General features: G+C 47.2%; 1 protein-coding gene across 39 annotated transcripts in view; it reads left to right on the top strand.

The window, feature by feature from the left end:
- Nucleotides 1–3,188: 3,188 nt before the first annotated feature.
- NRXN3 (neurexin 3) overlaps nt 3,189–14,486 on the top strand; it is a 1,052,972-nt gene continuing 1,041,674 nt past the window's right edge. For all 39 annotated transcript variants that reach the window (XM_052782846.1, XM_052782845.1, XM_052782867.1 and 36 more), the window contains exon 1: nt 3,189–3,356. The gene's annotated coding sequence lies outside the window, so the exon portion shown is untranslated. The remainder of the gene's footprint in view (nt 3,357–14,486) is intronic.

Consider the following 14,486-nt stretch of genomic DNA (forward strand, 5'->3'; position numbering starts at 1 on the left):
TGTAAGCCAGCTTGCTCCTCTAGCAAGATGTAAGCAAAAGCTGTGTTTTGTGGGTACTACAGCTGCTGCCCTGAATTAGGAAGCTCAGATTTTGGAGCAGAAGTACCACCTTGAAAATGAACAGTTCCATGTAGCAACTTACTGAAAATTGCACCAACTGAATTGCCCCCGTTTATCGACGGCACTATGTCTTTTAGTCAAAACAAGCACATGAGCTTGGTAAAAAGTTTTGGAAATTTGTTCTAAAGGGAGCAAGCAAAAGAAGATAACATGTCTATGCCTATGTATTCTTGCCTTTGCCTCTTCTCTCTGGTGGTGGGAGCAGAGACTGCAGTGCCTATGTCAGGAGGGAGTGGCCAGGTACCCAGGTGTATAAATCTGTGCCACTGCTAATTTACAAGGACTGTTGGAAAGAGAACTGGCTGTTTTCTTAATGAAGACACCAGAAAAGGCTGATGCATCTACTGATCATCTTATAGATGGGGACAAAATACTTTATCTAGAGCATGTCATACATTTTTAAAAGTCTCACCATAATGCAGTGGCATAGGCCGGGAAGGGGAGCAGTATTAGAGGGGACTGGTGCCAGACCTCACTGGGGTAATGATTTTTTTTCCTTCCTCTCCTTACAACTTGTTTGCAAACTGCAGGGTTAGAGCTAGAGATGTGAAAGAAAGAATTGGAGGAATTAGTCAGAAAAATCTACTGCCCTATTGAGCAATTAGAGTATTGCTTGCTGGACAAAGAACTTCTACTTGTACTGCACTGCTTTCTTCTTGCCTCTGTTTTGGTCCACACCCCGGCAAAGATGTGCCTTGCAACCTTAAAGAAACTTCCCTGCTCTTTTAATATTTTCTCACTACTCTCTACCTATTCGTAAAATGATGTCTGCTATTTTGGTGCCTAACTGTAACAGTTTTTCAGAATTAGAGTTCCATGTGTTGGGAGTTATGCACAGTAAGATTTTTTCAAAGTAGTTATCTTCCTTGGTTTGTATATAGCACTCTGAATAGAAGCTGCTCACTTAGATGAAGTCTTCTATCCCTCTTTCTGATTTATAAACATTTCATATGTGAGGGTCCTAGGTTTTTCTTTTTCGAGTTGAAAGAATAGTGTGTGGATGAAAACTAGCTTGTTTTCCCCAAATCTTCTTGGGCTCACTTTACCCTTCGTGATTAAGCTGGCTACAAGCTCCCATTGATAGTTTGTTTTTTCTCGCAGGATATGTGCTGTTTTCTGTCTGCCAAACTAAAGAGGTTTAGGTTGGAACTAGAAGTGGAGACTGTGCTGTTGTTGCTGATTTTACATGGAAGATGCTCGGGTGATAGGCAGCCAGATCAAAACGTTATGCAAGTACGTACATGGTCTTAGACGACCTTGGAGAGCGAAGGGCCAGAGGTGGTACGGTTTCAGGTGACTACCTCATCAAATCATTACTTTGATAAACTGCAAGCTACAAAATGCTAGATTGCCAGAACTATCAGCAGGGGAAGAAAGGTACTAGAAGCCAGATTTTATTGCCAGTTGCACATTTTAAATTGGGAGTTAACTACTGAAGTAAACGAAGTAATACCTGATTTTCTTCACCGTAACGGAGACCAGGATCTAATCCCATGCCCTGAGGAGGGATTGATAGTTCTCACTGCTGTTACATTGTCCATATAAAACAGGAAGCTTAACAATAACCTGCCTTTGCGCAGACATTTAAAGGGATAAATTCTTGTTCTTGGGATGCTGATTTTGAGTCAGGAAGATGCCTCTTTGCTGGACCGTTGTCACCTTGTTGAAATAGGTCTCCATTATCTTCTCTGTGCATGTATCTGAATTTGTTAGGGGATGTGAAGGACTGTGTTTCCCAGAGAAAGTTCCCAGGGGGCTCCTAATACTACTTGAAACTATTATTTAGTGTTTCTGTGTGGCTATTATCCACCTCAGACACATCTGCATTTCGATAGTGGGCAAAGTGATCAATGCATACTGTATAAAATAATTATTATTTATTATTTATTGAGTGCTGTGAGTAGGCTGTCTGCTATGCAAAATGCAGAAAAAGACAAAAAACCTTTGAATACATGATCAGAAGGGGAAGGAAAGGCAAATAGCTTTCCAGTGTGTCCCTAGGGCAAATGCATTTCTAAGTGTCTGGCATTGCAGTATGAGCATCATACCCAAATTTTACAAGATCATAGGGTCTGGAGAGAGGGGCCAGAAGGTTTGATTTCTCACTTTTGGTTTTGCGTGCACTTCATGTGCATAATGTTCCTGCCTGCTAGTCGTCTTTGAGGTGGACTTTCAGCATGATAACACATTAAAAATCTTCACATAGACGTTCCCCACAGAAGGCGCTCTGAATTATGTTGTTTACTAAGTGCTAATGGTGATAAAATGATAAATATCAATATTTAGGATATACACTCTGAATGCAATGCTGACCCCAGCGCAGTCGATGGTGTCTGTCAGTGCCATTGCCTCTACTTTTACAAGTGAGGAAACGAGTGGATAAAAAGTTTGAGAGATTTGTGCAAGGCAACAAGGAAACGTAGTGGCTGGTTTAAATGAAATGGGCAGTGTATCAACTGAGTTGAAATATCCAGTAGGTTTGGGTCAAACTCTGAGCTAGAAGGGAAGAATCTTTGTGAACTTTTAAGAGTTTTGGGGGGATCACGGAGGTGAGCGTCTGAGGAAGGTGTTACCTCCTGCTCAGATGGCAGGTGTCTGCTGGCTTGGGTAGCGTCGGCGAACGCTAGAAGGTAAAAATAAGCCGTATCTCCCCCCTCTCCTTGCTGGGACCAGAGGCGCAAAAATATACCCCCTCGCTCTGCCGGCCCGCTGAGGCAGCGCTCGAGGAACGAGACGCTGACGGGGCCGGAGGCAGAAGAAAAGCCTCCGACCCGTTCCCGGGAGCAGGCGGCTGCCCCGCCGCAAGCGCGGGAGGAGAAGCCCGGCGGAGCGTTGCTGCCCGTGCCCGCTGCCGCGGCCGGGCGAACCGTGTCGGGGGGCCGGGGCGCGGGCCCGCGGTCTCTTTAAAAGCCGGGGCCGGGCCGGGCGGGCGCGGCGGCAGGGGGCGGCGGCGGCGTGCGCGGGGCTCGGGCTGCTCCGGCACCGCGGCGCGCTCAGCCCTGCGCAGCTCCGCCCGCGGCCGCCCGCGGCTGGCTCGGCTCGGCTCGGCTCGGCTCGGCTCGGCTCGGCTCGGCACGGCACGGCACGGCACGGCACGGCTCGGCGCGGCCAGCCCAGCCCAGCCTTCCCGGGACCCCCGCGAGCCTCCGCGGCTGGGGCCACGCTGGAGCCCCCTGCCCCGCAGCGGAGGCGAGCCGCGAGTTGGCGCGGCGGCCGGCGTCCGCCCGGCTGCGGAGGTGAGAGGGGGCGGCGGGCGGGGGGCGGCACGGCACGGCACGGATCGGCGGGGACTGCCCGCCCGGCGGGCGCTGGGCGCCGCCGCTCCCGAGCTCCGCGGGTGGGTTTCTCCTGACCCCCCTCGCGACAACTATCTCGGATCGTTTTATTCCCTCTCCCCGTTCCCCGCTGCCCCGGCGGGGCTGGGCGCGCACCGACCCCCTGCGACGCTCCGGCCCCGGCTCTTTTTGCCCGACTTTTTGGAAAATCACAATTCCCACGGCGGGGCTTTTCGGAGTGGAAAATAGGGGGGGCCTCGCGAAAAAGAAGAAGACGCTACGCTGAGTTACGGCAGGGAGACGCTTAGAGAGAGCCTACTGTTTGTCTTAAGGATTTCTTTTTAAAAAAATTATTAATGAGGAAAGAAGAGAGGCTGAAGATGAAAGTTTTTTTTCCTTTAATATTTTTTTCCTCTTCCAAGTCTTCGGATCTGTTACAGTAGTGCCTTTCTTCCCCGCCTTCCATTTGTTTGTATTAATGATTTAGTAGCCGTCTTGCCTGAAAACTTCCACCGTGAGCGACTGCTGTGGGTTTTCAGGCAGTCAGTGACCTTAAAGGTTGGTTCAATGCTTTCTTCGTGCAAGATATATGTGAAATAACCACTGTGGTGTGGTTTTTTTTTTTTCCTTTTTCTGTCAAAAAAAAAAATCCACCTGCTTTATAATTTAAAAGAAAACATCATTCAGTCAGGGAGTGATGTAATTCTCCTACCTAAGGGCACTGACTCTGGTGCTTTGCAGGTGACTTGTCTTTTGCTTACTCTTTAAATTTATTTTAATTGCAGTCTTTTGCAGCTGGGAAGTAACATATTTACCCAGTGCTCTTTGAGGATGCATTTTGTTAAAATTGAAATCTTTCTCTTTCAAAAAAATTTTTTTTTCCTGATTTATCCCTCCCCAAAGAAAACAATAAAAAAGATTAGGCATGAGATCAGCGGCAGAAAAACCAAAGGATCGGGGAGGCAGAACCCAGGCTAAAAACGTTGAATCGTTTATGAAAAGGACACTTTCAGCCTTTCGCTTTTCCATGTTCTCTTTCCACCTTTCTATGGTCAAACTGTTCAACGCTTCGTTGCAAACAGTTCTAAGAAATTATTTCTGTTTTTCCTAATTATTAATTGTTCCTTCTGTATTTTTTACTGCACGCAATTATTCCATGATAAGCACACAGCCCTCCTAAAAAGGTGAATATTTAAGCAACCGCTCACCAATACCTGCTTATTGCATATTTTGAGGGGCTATTTTTTGAGGGGTGAACTCTGAACTAGACCTGCAAAAAGTCTAAGAGGGATGTTGAGTAGGTGGGGGAAAAATTGATCACAAAAGGTTTTGCTTGCCGTGATGATACAGTCAGTTATTAATTGTAACGTGAACCAGAAGGGTGTTACGTCTGTCACTGGTTTAAGTTAAAATGGTCATCGGTGTTAAGTTGGGCAAGTTTATCTAAGGGTTAGTAGTATTTTGGGGGGAGGAGGTTGCAGAGATTATTGCTCTTGGTTTTGGGACTGGACGCACTTTCAGCTGAACGAACTAAATTATTGTATAGACATAATTTTCCATTTCTCTGTTCCTTTTTGGTCTTTGGCAGTTTCTTAAACATTGGTCTCTCTCTAACAAAGTATCTGGTTTTTAGGAGTAGGGAGGTGCAGCTGGGGACATTGGAAGTTTGGGGATAATGGGAGCAACAGGACTGTATTTATTTATTTAAAAAAAAAAAAAAAGTTAGGAGGTGAGGATTCTCTTTCTGGAGCATTCGGGCACCTTCCGGTGGGGTTTGTCTCTAGGCTTTTAATTATTTATTTTACTTTTGTCCTTTAAAAAATGAAGTAGAGCAAAACCAAAATGAAATGAAATAAAATTAGAGTAAACGTTAAAAAATAAATAAATAAAGGAAGGGAACGACTGAAAGCCCAATACTTGATTTCATCATCCTGGTGGTGATGGCTTCTCGATAGAAGCGATATCTGCCGATATCACCCCTGTTCCATGGCTGTAGCCTGGCCTCATTTTACGCTGCGTTTCCACTGAACATGTTGACGTGCTGCTGCTTATATAAGGGGAAGAACAAATTCAAGCGGATTAGTGCTTGGGATTTTGAGATCGGCTACCCAGATCGTGTTGTGGGTTTTTTCCTTTCCTTGGGGGAGCTAATGGGGAAAGGCTGGAGAATGATGGGAGGGGGTGAAATCGGGATTGGGGGAAGATGGGGGTGATGCGGGGAGCAGCTTATTCGCATAATGTCTGCGCTGCGTCCCTTTTTCTTTTCTTTTTATAAAACCCATTATCTCTAAAAACACATTATTCTTCAGCCCAGTCTAAAAAAAAAAAAAAAAATAGTGGGAGGGGTTAAAATAGCGAGGGGGTTTGGTATGGGAGTCATTAGACCCACTGCTGCAAAACCAAGATACAGAAATCCATCTGCACCAACATTTCGGGGGGAGGGAGGGCATAGAGAGGGGGGAAGGGATGGATTGTCTATCTTGGATTAGCGAAGTGGAGCTTTGTATTCTTCGTTTTCCTCCCCATTTTCTGCCATTTCCCCCCATCCCCCCCATCCGCACACCCTCTTTCCTCCTCCCAGCCCCCACCCCCCCCGAAGGTTTCTCGTCCCTTGACGAGAAAATTCTGTGTTACATCCTGATGGCTCTGCGGCTTTTTTTTAGTGCATCACAACAGTGGCATGATGACCTTTGCTTCATGCCACACAGATTCGGGTTCCCGATAGGACTCTGACCGCGGCTTAGGCACACATGCACACACTCATACACCCGTAGTCATGTACCTAGGACAGGCCGTGATTTAATTCTGATTTTTGCATGTGCGTCTTTTGTGTGTGTCTGATAAACATTGGCAGAGGGTAGGGAACGCAGTAAATGCCAAAGGCACGTCCATACATTTCGCCAGCCCCTCTTGCCGCTCTCTTTTCCTGGACATTGTGTCACACATCACGAGATTTTGTATTGGGGAGGGGTGTGCCCTGTGTGGATGGCAGGGGCCTGGGGGTTGGAGGGAGCGTATGTGTACCGGAGAGGGAGGAATTGGGGGGTGGAAATGGACCTGACGATGCTAATAACATTATTTTGGTCAAATGAACGTCTGGTGATAATGATTCAGTGTAACCATCCGTGAAATACATGCTTGCGACACACTGGAATAAAGGTTACTCCAGGGAGCTCCGGCAGAGCCAGGCATGCTCGGGGGAGTGAGCTGTCCCCTTGATGGGGGAAACAAAATTCATAAGCACCCCCGGCCCCCTCCCTTCCTGATGCCTCTTTGCATGTCCGAGCTGGAGGGCATTGCAATGGAGAGAGGGGGTGGGCTGCACTGGAGCCAGGACCAAACAAAGCCTTCCCGCCTCGTCCTCCTGTGCCATCGTCTCTTGCCCTCTTTGAGCTTATCCGTGCTGTTGATCCAGACGATACAGGAATATCACCATTTCCATGCAGTCCCTGCCGGAGGCTGGAGGGTGGTGAATCGAGAGGGGGCAGGAAAGCTCCTTGTGTTTCTGTTGTAGGATGTGCAGCAGATCCATGGCTTTTTGGGTCTGAGTAGAGCAGGGAAAAGGCCTGGGGGGTGGGGACCAAAGGAAGAAGAAAGTCTCTTCCTCTCCCCTTCCCTCCCTTCCTTCTTTCCCCCACCTAGAACATAGGGGAGGGGCAGGCAAGCCTCAGCAGGTGGCTGCAGGTAGCTGGTGTGCAGGGGTGGGGGAGCTGAGGCAGTGACAGGGAGGCTTTCCCTGGGTTTCAGGCAGGCCAGGACCCTCTCCAAGGCTTGCAGACCTGCTCAGCACCCTCCTTCTCTGGGTGCAAAGGACCTCATTGCTTGGTCACAGGCTGCTCACACCCAAGTGGAGGAGAGCTGGGGGAGAAAGGTGCTTTTGCGGTTCCACCAGCCACTGCTTCTCATCTCCTGCATGTAGTTATGCCTGCTCCAAGGTCTCCACGTTTCTGGATCTTTCCACTTCATGGAGCAATAGCAAAAGCTGAATAAATAGATCTGTTCAGGGCTATTGTTGTTTGCCTTTTGCTTTTCTCCTTTTTCTCTGACCTTGAGGTGCAATGGTAGACTACAGCCAGGAAGATGGAGCAGGGGCATGTCTGGAGCCCCACACTTTTAGTGTGGGTGATGCCTGGAAAGATACCAGTTTCCCCCACTCCCCTGCTTTGTGCTCACCAGAGCAAATCTTGCCTTAGCCGCCCAGCTTCACCAGTAGTTACTTTTTGATCTCTCCCTGCCCTCCCTTTTACCCCAGTCACTTCAGATACGAATGTCATGCTGCAGCTCCTGTGCTTGTAGGCCAGCCGTGGCTACTGTTGAAGATGAAGCAGTGGCCAGCTGAGCAACAGGCAGAGGGTGCTGCAGGGCCCACATGCCTGCTTCCCCCACCCCCCCCCCCCCCATCCCGGAGACTGCCTCCCTGGTACCCTGTAGGGTGAAGGTGGGCCCTGGTCTTATGGTTCTTCCGTTTCCCCAGTGATTAAGGTACTAGTGCGTTCTCGTGGCACAGTGAGCCTCCGTTTATGAATTATTTGTTAGCAGGAATAGGAAAGGTTGGAAAAAAACATTATTGTAGGTAAACTTAAATGATTGCAATGTGAGTTTTGTAGCTCAGCAGTCCCTGACTGTGGTGCTTTGTCCTTCCTTGAGCTTGCACAGCCAATGGAGCAGAGTGAATTTCACATAGCGCTGGAATTTACTCCTGACCCCGCATGATTGGCATCCTTGAAGGGAGAGGGGAACTCAGTTCCTGCAGAACATTCAGAGGGTGGGACGTGGTGCCAGGGGTAATTTGTGGTAGCAATGATGGTGGATTTTAAGACCTGTCCTGTGCAAGTCCCTGTGCAAAAGGAAATAAGTATGCCTCCTCCCTCCCTTACTTTTCTCCCTTTTCAAGCAAGGGGTGCTTGCTTGAAACCACCAAGCCATCAGATGCAGGCAACTCTTACTCTTTTTTGTGTTAGGATTGAATTTAAACCCTTAACCTAGAGGACACCTTCAAACTGCAGAAGATCTTCTGGGTCTTGTCTGGCATATTCCTGGGAAGGGAGAATTTAGTCCCTTTCTTGTTGTAGCAGCAGTGGTATTTTGGTAGATCTACTGAACTACTTGCTTTTGTTTTCTGCAACATCCTCCAGGGCTCTTGAGTTTACCTGTCTTGAGAAGCGGAGTGTATTTTTCCCCCTTGATCTGTTTTCCTTTGCCCTCTCCTCAGCTCTGTGCTCTGGGCATGTGCAGGTGGATGTCTGGATACCGGCTGAGCTGTGATATGCTGTATCAAGGATAAGGACACACAGTGATCTGGCCAAGAACAAACTGAAGGAGCCAGACGCTTTGTGATGACCAAAAGCCAGGATAAGAAATGGCCTCTTACAATGGTTCAAGAGACATGGTGTTTAATTTAAAACCAAAATGCATCTAACTTTATCTGCCCTTGCCCCCACCAGCATGAAGAGGAGACAGGCTTTATTTTGGGACTATTGCCAATGCAACTGGAGCCAGAAATTACCCAAATTTTGGTTAAGCTTTGGAAATTTTTATCAGCTGTCTTCTCCCCCTCATCCCCCTCTTCTAGTTAATAGCAGAGTCTGTCAGTCTAGCAGAGTTGGCTCTTAATTCATACAGCAAGTGGTGAGGAAGATATTTTGCATTTCAGAAACCAAGATGCTAGAGGGGTTCGTAGCTTCTTGAAACCAGCACACTACATAATGTTGGGTCAGGTTATTTGCTTTTTCTTTTCTTTGGTTTCTCCTCACATGGGCATAGACAAAAGCAATTCATGTGTGTAAAGGACTCTGAGAATCAAAGATGATGTTTTGACCTCTCACCACCAATCCAAACAGCCAGACCAAGACATGTTTGTAGAAAGACAGCATGGGAGAAGTTTGTTCTGCCTTTCTTGTTGTGGAGTGGATGGTAGTGGATAGCATTTTTAGTGCTCTGCATTTGTACCTTTTTGGGGGGGGGGCATGGAAAAATCATGACTTAGGTTGGCCTAGCCCAAGTATTGTTTTACTGAGGTCTGGTAGGGATGAAGTGCAGTGTCCCTGTACTGGTGTGTTTGAAAAATTGAGCAATAAGACTCCTAGTGGAAATATGCCAGTGGTGTTGGAAGATCCTGTGTTCTTCCTTAAGGGAAGGTGGGGATGCAGTTTCTTTTGTTGCCATTCACAGAAAAAGGTGCGCTCTGAGCACTATTTACAGCTTTTGGGATCCGTATACCACGCAGCCAGCTTGGCAGTCCTCTGTCTGGGCTAAAGCCTGCAGCCTCTTGGGACTCCGGGCTTCTGCAGGCATCACTGTGTGGCTTTGCAGAGGGTGATGGAGGTTCGTCCACAGCCATCAGAAGTTCAACTCCATCTGAAATGTGTCCCCTTGCTACAGAGTGGACTAGCCCTTCATCTGCCTTGCTTCCTCATGTCTCTTAGAGCTTTCCCCTTGTCTCTCACAGCCGTGTTCCTGAATTCTCTCCCAGGCATGCTCCCCTGCCTGTTTCTTGTCTGCTGGCAGCAGGAGTCAGCCAGGGTGTTGGGAAGGGGATGTCAGGGATGAGGGGGGCTCTGTCAGCATACCTGTCGTCTCTCAGCAGTGTGCTCAGCTCCTGTCCTTTCCAAATTCCTTTCCTCTGCCCTTGATGGTGAGGGACGGCTTATTTCGAACACAATCTGCTTGTGTCATTCCTGGCCCTGCCGCTTGTCATCCATCACATCACGGCAACTAATTAACACTAGTAGCTTTGGATCCTGGGAACGACAGTGCTGGGATAGTAGACTCTTTCAAAGATCCTGATGTCTCTCTTCATAACTAGGGCAGCCCAGCCCAGGAGTTCATGGACTCCGTTGTCTCTTGCCTGCTGCACCAACTGTGTAGTGAGTGTGCCTGTGTGTTTAGCAGGGAGGGCGCCCAAGGCCTAGGCCTGCCTCATAATGCCCTTGACGGTGCTGCAGCATCCCCTGCATCCAAGTACCTCCCAGCAGCCGGATGAAAGCCAAGGAATGGGATAGAATAATAATTGATGAGGATGGGGGAGGTATGATGTAAACCTTTTGAAGCTGCCGGTAGCTTCTCCACTGCCTTTGGGTACATATAGCTGTGCGTAGTCCCAGAATCTGTTTGTGAGTTTGACCCTGGGAGCATTCTCTGCTCATGGCAAAGCATACTGTCCTGTTTCTGCTGCACTGCTAATCTTACTGCTGTGTTGATGGGGGGTGTCGTCAGGGGAATCAGCGTGCTGCTCCCATGGGGATGGCAGGGTTAAAGGTGAGGCATTGGTCACACTGTGAGGCTACCCAGAGAGCACTTGCTCCCGTTCTCCCTCTACTTGCTGTCTTTCCTGCTGTTGTGAACCACTTCTAAGGAGGGGAAGAGTCCCATGGGGATGGAGAAGAAGAAAACTGGGCAAGAGGATGATGTTTGCTGGCAGCTGAAGGGGGATGAGGAGAGGAAGAACTCTCCAGTGGGGTAACTGTCTGATGGGACTGGCTGCATCTGCAGAGCAGGGAGGTGCTGGCTTCATTTCAGTCTGCTGTTGCAGCCCATTTTTTTTTTTCCAATAATGTGTTAATTAAACATTGATTTCAGGGGAGAAAGGAATCTGCTTGGACTGCAGAAACTAAATGGAGTGTGGAGGAATGGGATCTGGTGAGGAATGTGTGGAAGGACCTTCTGTCAGCTGTCTTCATGACCAGTCATGGAGGGAAGCAAGGAAAGGGCTGGAGAAAAACCTGTTCACCTTAGGCTTAGAGTCTTTCACTCATTTTAAGGGGGAATCTTGTTCCTTCTGTAACTGCACAGTTTTCAACTGATGCATGCTGAGGAATTACCGGGTGGCCTACTGTATTTTCTTATAAAATATAAGTAATGAAATACTTCGTTTTTATTAAAAAGCAAAATGGAAAAGAGATTTTTTCAAGGTATGTTAGTGTTCAAGAGGTTTTCTGTTCAGTTTGGCACTCTCCTGATTTTCTACTCTTGTAGTTACTGTGGTATCTATAAATTAATTAAGCTGTGGTGCAAGTTAAGGCACCAGTCATAATGGCGTAGTTGCTCTCATTACTTGCAGATATCTAGTAGCTCAACTGACCTTCATTTACTGCATGTGGATAAGTCAGTCACTGAACATGGGCATGACTGTGATGTGCACATTTAACATTTTCTCTTCTGGTCCTCAGAGCACTGGAAGGTGAGACAAGATTGTGATATCTCCCTCCCTTGCTCGGTTGAACTCTCTGCTGTTCATTAGACTGGAAGAGCCAGTGGGAGGCTATGCTGCCCTCCTTTTGTGCTTCCAGGTGTTAGGGACGCATAGGGAAGATAGGAGTCCTTGCTTTTAGTCTGAGATCTTATCTGGAATACAACTCTCTGCTGACGTGAGCAATATATTCTTACGGCATTAAACAGTTTGATTTGAATTATTTTGACCACTGTGCTTTCTGTCTTCACTAGTTCTGGGAAATAATGGGAAGGAGGGAATAACCTGTCTGACCTTTCTGAGCATTGCGTAAGTCTGAAAGTGATCTTGCAAAGATCTCGGTCAGTTCATGGCAATAAGCGAAATGGCAGCATTGTCCTGAGAAGGAACCCATCTTGCCTGCTAAATTCCTTTCTGCACCATCTGCAATATCAGACTACAGAAGGATCTGCTATAGCAACAGGATGCATTTGAAGAGGAATGGATTAAGCCATGGAGCAACTATTTTCCAGGAATATTTTTGACCTGTTGATGGCTGGTGAAACCCACAAAATCACAGAATGGTTGAGGTTGGAAGGGACCTCTGGAGGTCATCTGATCCAACTCCCTGCTCAAGCAGGGCCACCTGGAAAAGGTGACCATGTCCAGACAGCTTTTGAATATCTTCAAGGAGGGAGACTCCACAACTTCTGTGGGCAACCTGTGCCAGGGCTTGGTCACCCTCATGATAGAAGAGTGTTTCCTGATGTTCAAACAAGACCTCCCGTGTTTCAGTTTGTGCTTGTTGCCTCTGGTCCTGTCACTGGGTGCCACTGAAAAGAGCCTGGCTCTGTCACCTTTACACCCTCCCTTCAGGTGTTTATATACATTGATAAGATCCCCCATGAGTCTTTTCTTCTCCAGGCTGAACAGTCCCAGCTCTCCCAGCCTTTCCTCTTTGTGGCCCTTTGTTGGACTCTCCCCATTATGTCCATCTCTTGTACTGGGAGGCCCGGAACTGCACGCAGTATTCCAGGTTTGACCTCACCAAGTGCCGAGTAGAGGGGAAGGATAAATTATGAGTTCTGTGAAAGGAAAGCTGCATGTATCTGAGAATAGAATGGAATAGTTCCAGTTGGAAGGCACCTACAATGATCATCTAGTCCAACTGCCTGACCACCTCATGGCAGAACAAAAGTTAAAGGATATTAAGGGCATTGTGCAAATGCCTCTGACAGGCATGGGGCATCGACCACCACTTTGGGAAGCCTGTTCCAGTGTTTGGTCGCCCTCTCTGTAAAGGATTGTTTCCTAGTGTCTGGTTTGAACCTCCTGATCCATCTTTGAACCATTTCTACACATCCTGTCACTGAATAGCAGGGAGAAGAGATCAGCACCTCCCTCTCCACCTCCCCTCCTCAGGAAGTTGTAGAGAGGAATGAGGTTGCCTCTCAGCCTCATTTTCTCCAAACTAGACAAACCCAGAGTCCTCAGCTGCTCTCCACAGGACCTGCCTTCCAGCCCTTTCACCAGCTTTGTTGCCCTCCTCTGGATGCATTCAAGTACCTTGACATCTTTCTTAATTTGTGGGAGAGATTCCAGTTTCTTTAATTGTTCTGTTACTATGGCCAGTTACACACTGCAATCTTTTTGTAAACCGTGAAGAAAACAAATTTTAAATTATTGACTGTTTTGACTTTTTTGGGGGACAGAGATGGGGAATGCAGGAATCCTGTGATGGGACTAAGGCCAACCTTCTCAAGGGACTCTGTTTGCCTGATATTGCATTGAAGTCCTGGAATCAGCTGGCTTGTCTGGTCAGCTTATGCAGCACTTTGAAAGAGGGTATGATACAACATAATTTCAGGTGTATGCATTTAAAATACCTGCTACATATCTGGGAATCAAAAGTTAAGCGCTTTATGGGAAAATACAAGGAAACAAATTGATCTTTGATGTGATTTCATATAAGTAATTACTCAAATACTTATTGAGGGTGTGTCTAACAACAGTGGGCCAAAAGACATAGTTTTGTTGAGCCAAGTCTTAAGGATTTAGCTCAATATAATTAGTTTTTTAAATGTGTCCCTTGTCTTCCTTGTTGGTTGATATGACCTGGTTAGTGAGTTGCTAGCAGCTCTGTTTGGTACTAGCTTGGGTCATAGAGTGATGTGGTGCCTGGGATGTTGCAGTACTTTTTTGGCAGTGGATTGTAATTTCATTGAGTGAATGTGTTTTATGAGGCTAGAGTGAGCTACTGTTTTCTTACTAAGATCACAGTGTATCAGATAGAAATGCAGAGTGAAAAGGGAGTAACAAATTGATAGGCTTTTGATAAGACAGTAACTCTTTTTAAGAAGTTTGCCTGAACACAGCAGTTCTTCCTTCCATGCTCTCTTTGCTGCTGATGTGTAACATGAGGCAGGAAGTTGATCTGCTTTCTTGGCACAACATAGGTCATATACCTATTAAACTGGAAAATGGTGTGAATTCGATAAGAAGAAATTTAATAAAGACACATGAAAAGTACTGCACTTGGGAAGGTGAAATCAAATGTCTACATGTAAAATGGGGGATAACAAGCCAGGCAACAGAACTGCAGAAAAGGATCTGGGAGGCACTACAGTGAGTCAGAGACTAAATGTGAGTCAACAGTGTGGTGACGTTGCAAAAAAGCAAATCTCATTTTAGGGTATATTTAACAGGAATGTCACTTGTAGCACACAGGCAGTAGTTTTTCTACTCTAGCAGCTGCTGCTGAAGCCACAGCAGAGCACTGCTTCCAGTGTGAGCAGCAAAGCCAGAAACGGTGGAAGGAGATGAGGAGAGGACAGCCAGAGTGGCGAGCACCACCTGCGAGGAGAGGCTCCAAGAACCAGGTTGGTTTAGTCTAGAGAGAAGATTGATGAGGGACGTGAGAAGTC

The sequence above is a fragment of the Harpia harpyja genome, chromosome 3 (genome assembly GCF_026419915.1).
Source record: "Harpia harpyja isolate bHarHar1 chromosome 3, bHarHar1 primary haplotype, whole genome shotgun sequence".
Taxonomy (NCBI): domain Eukaryota; kingdom Metazoa; phylum Chordata; class Aves; order Accipitriformes; family Accipitridae; genus Harpia; species Harpia harpyja.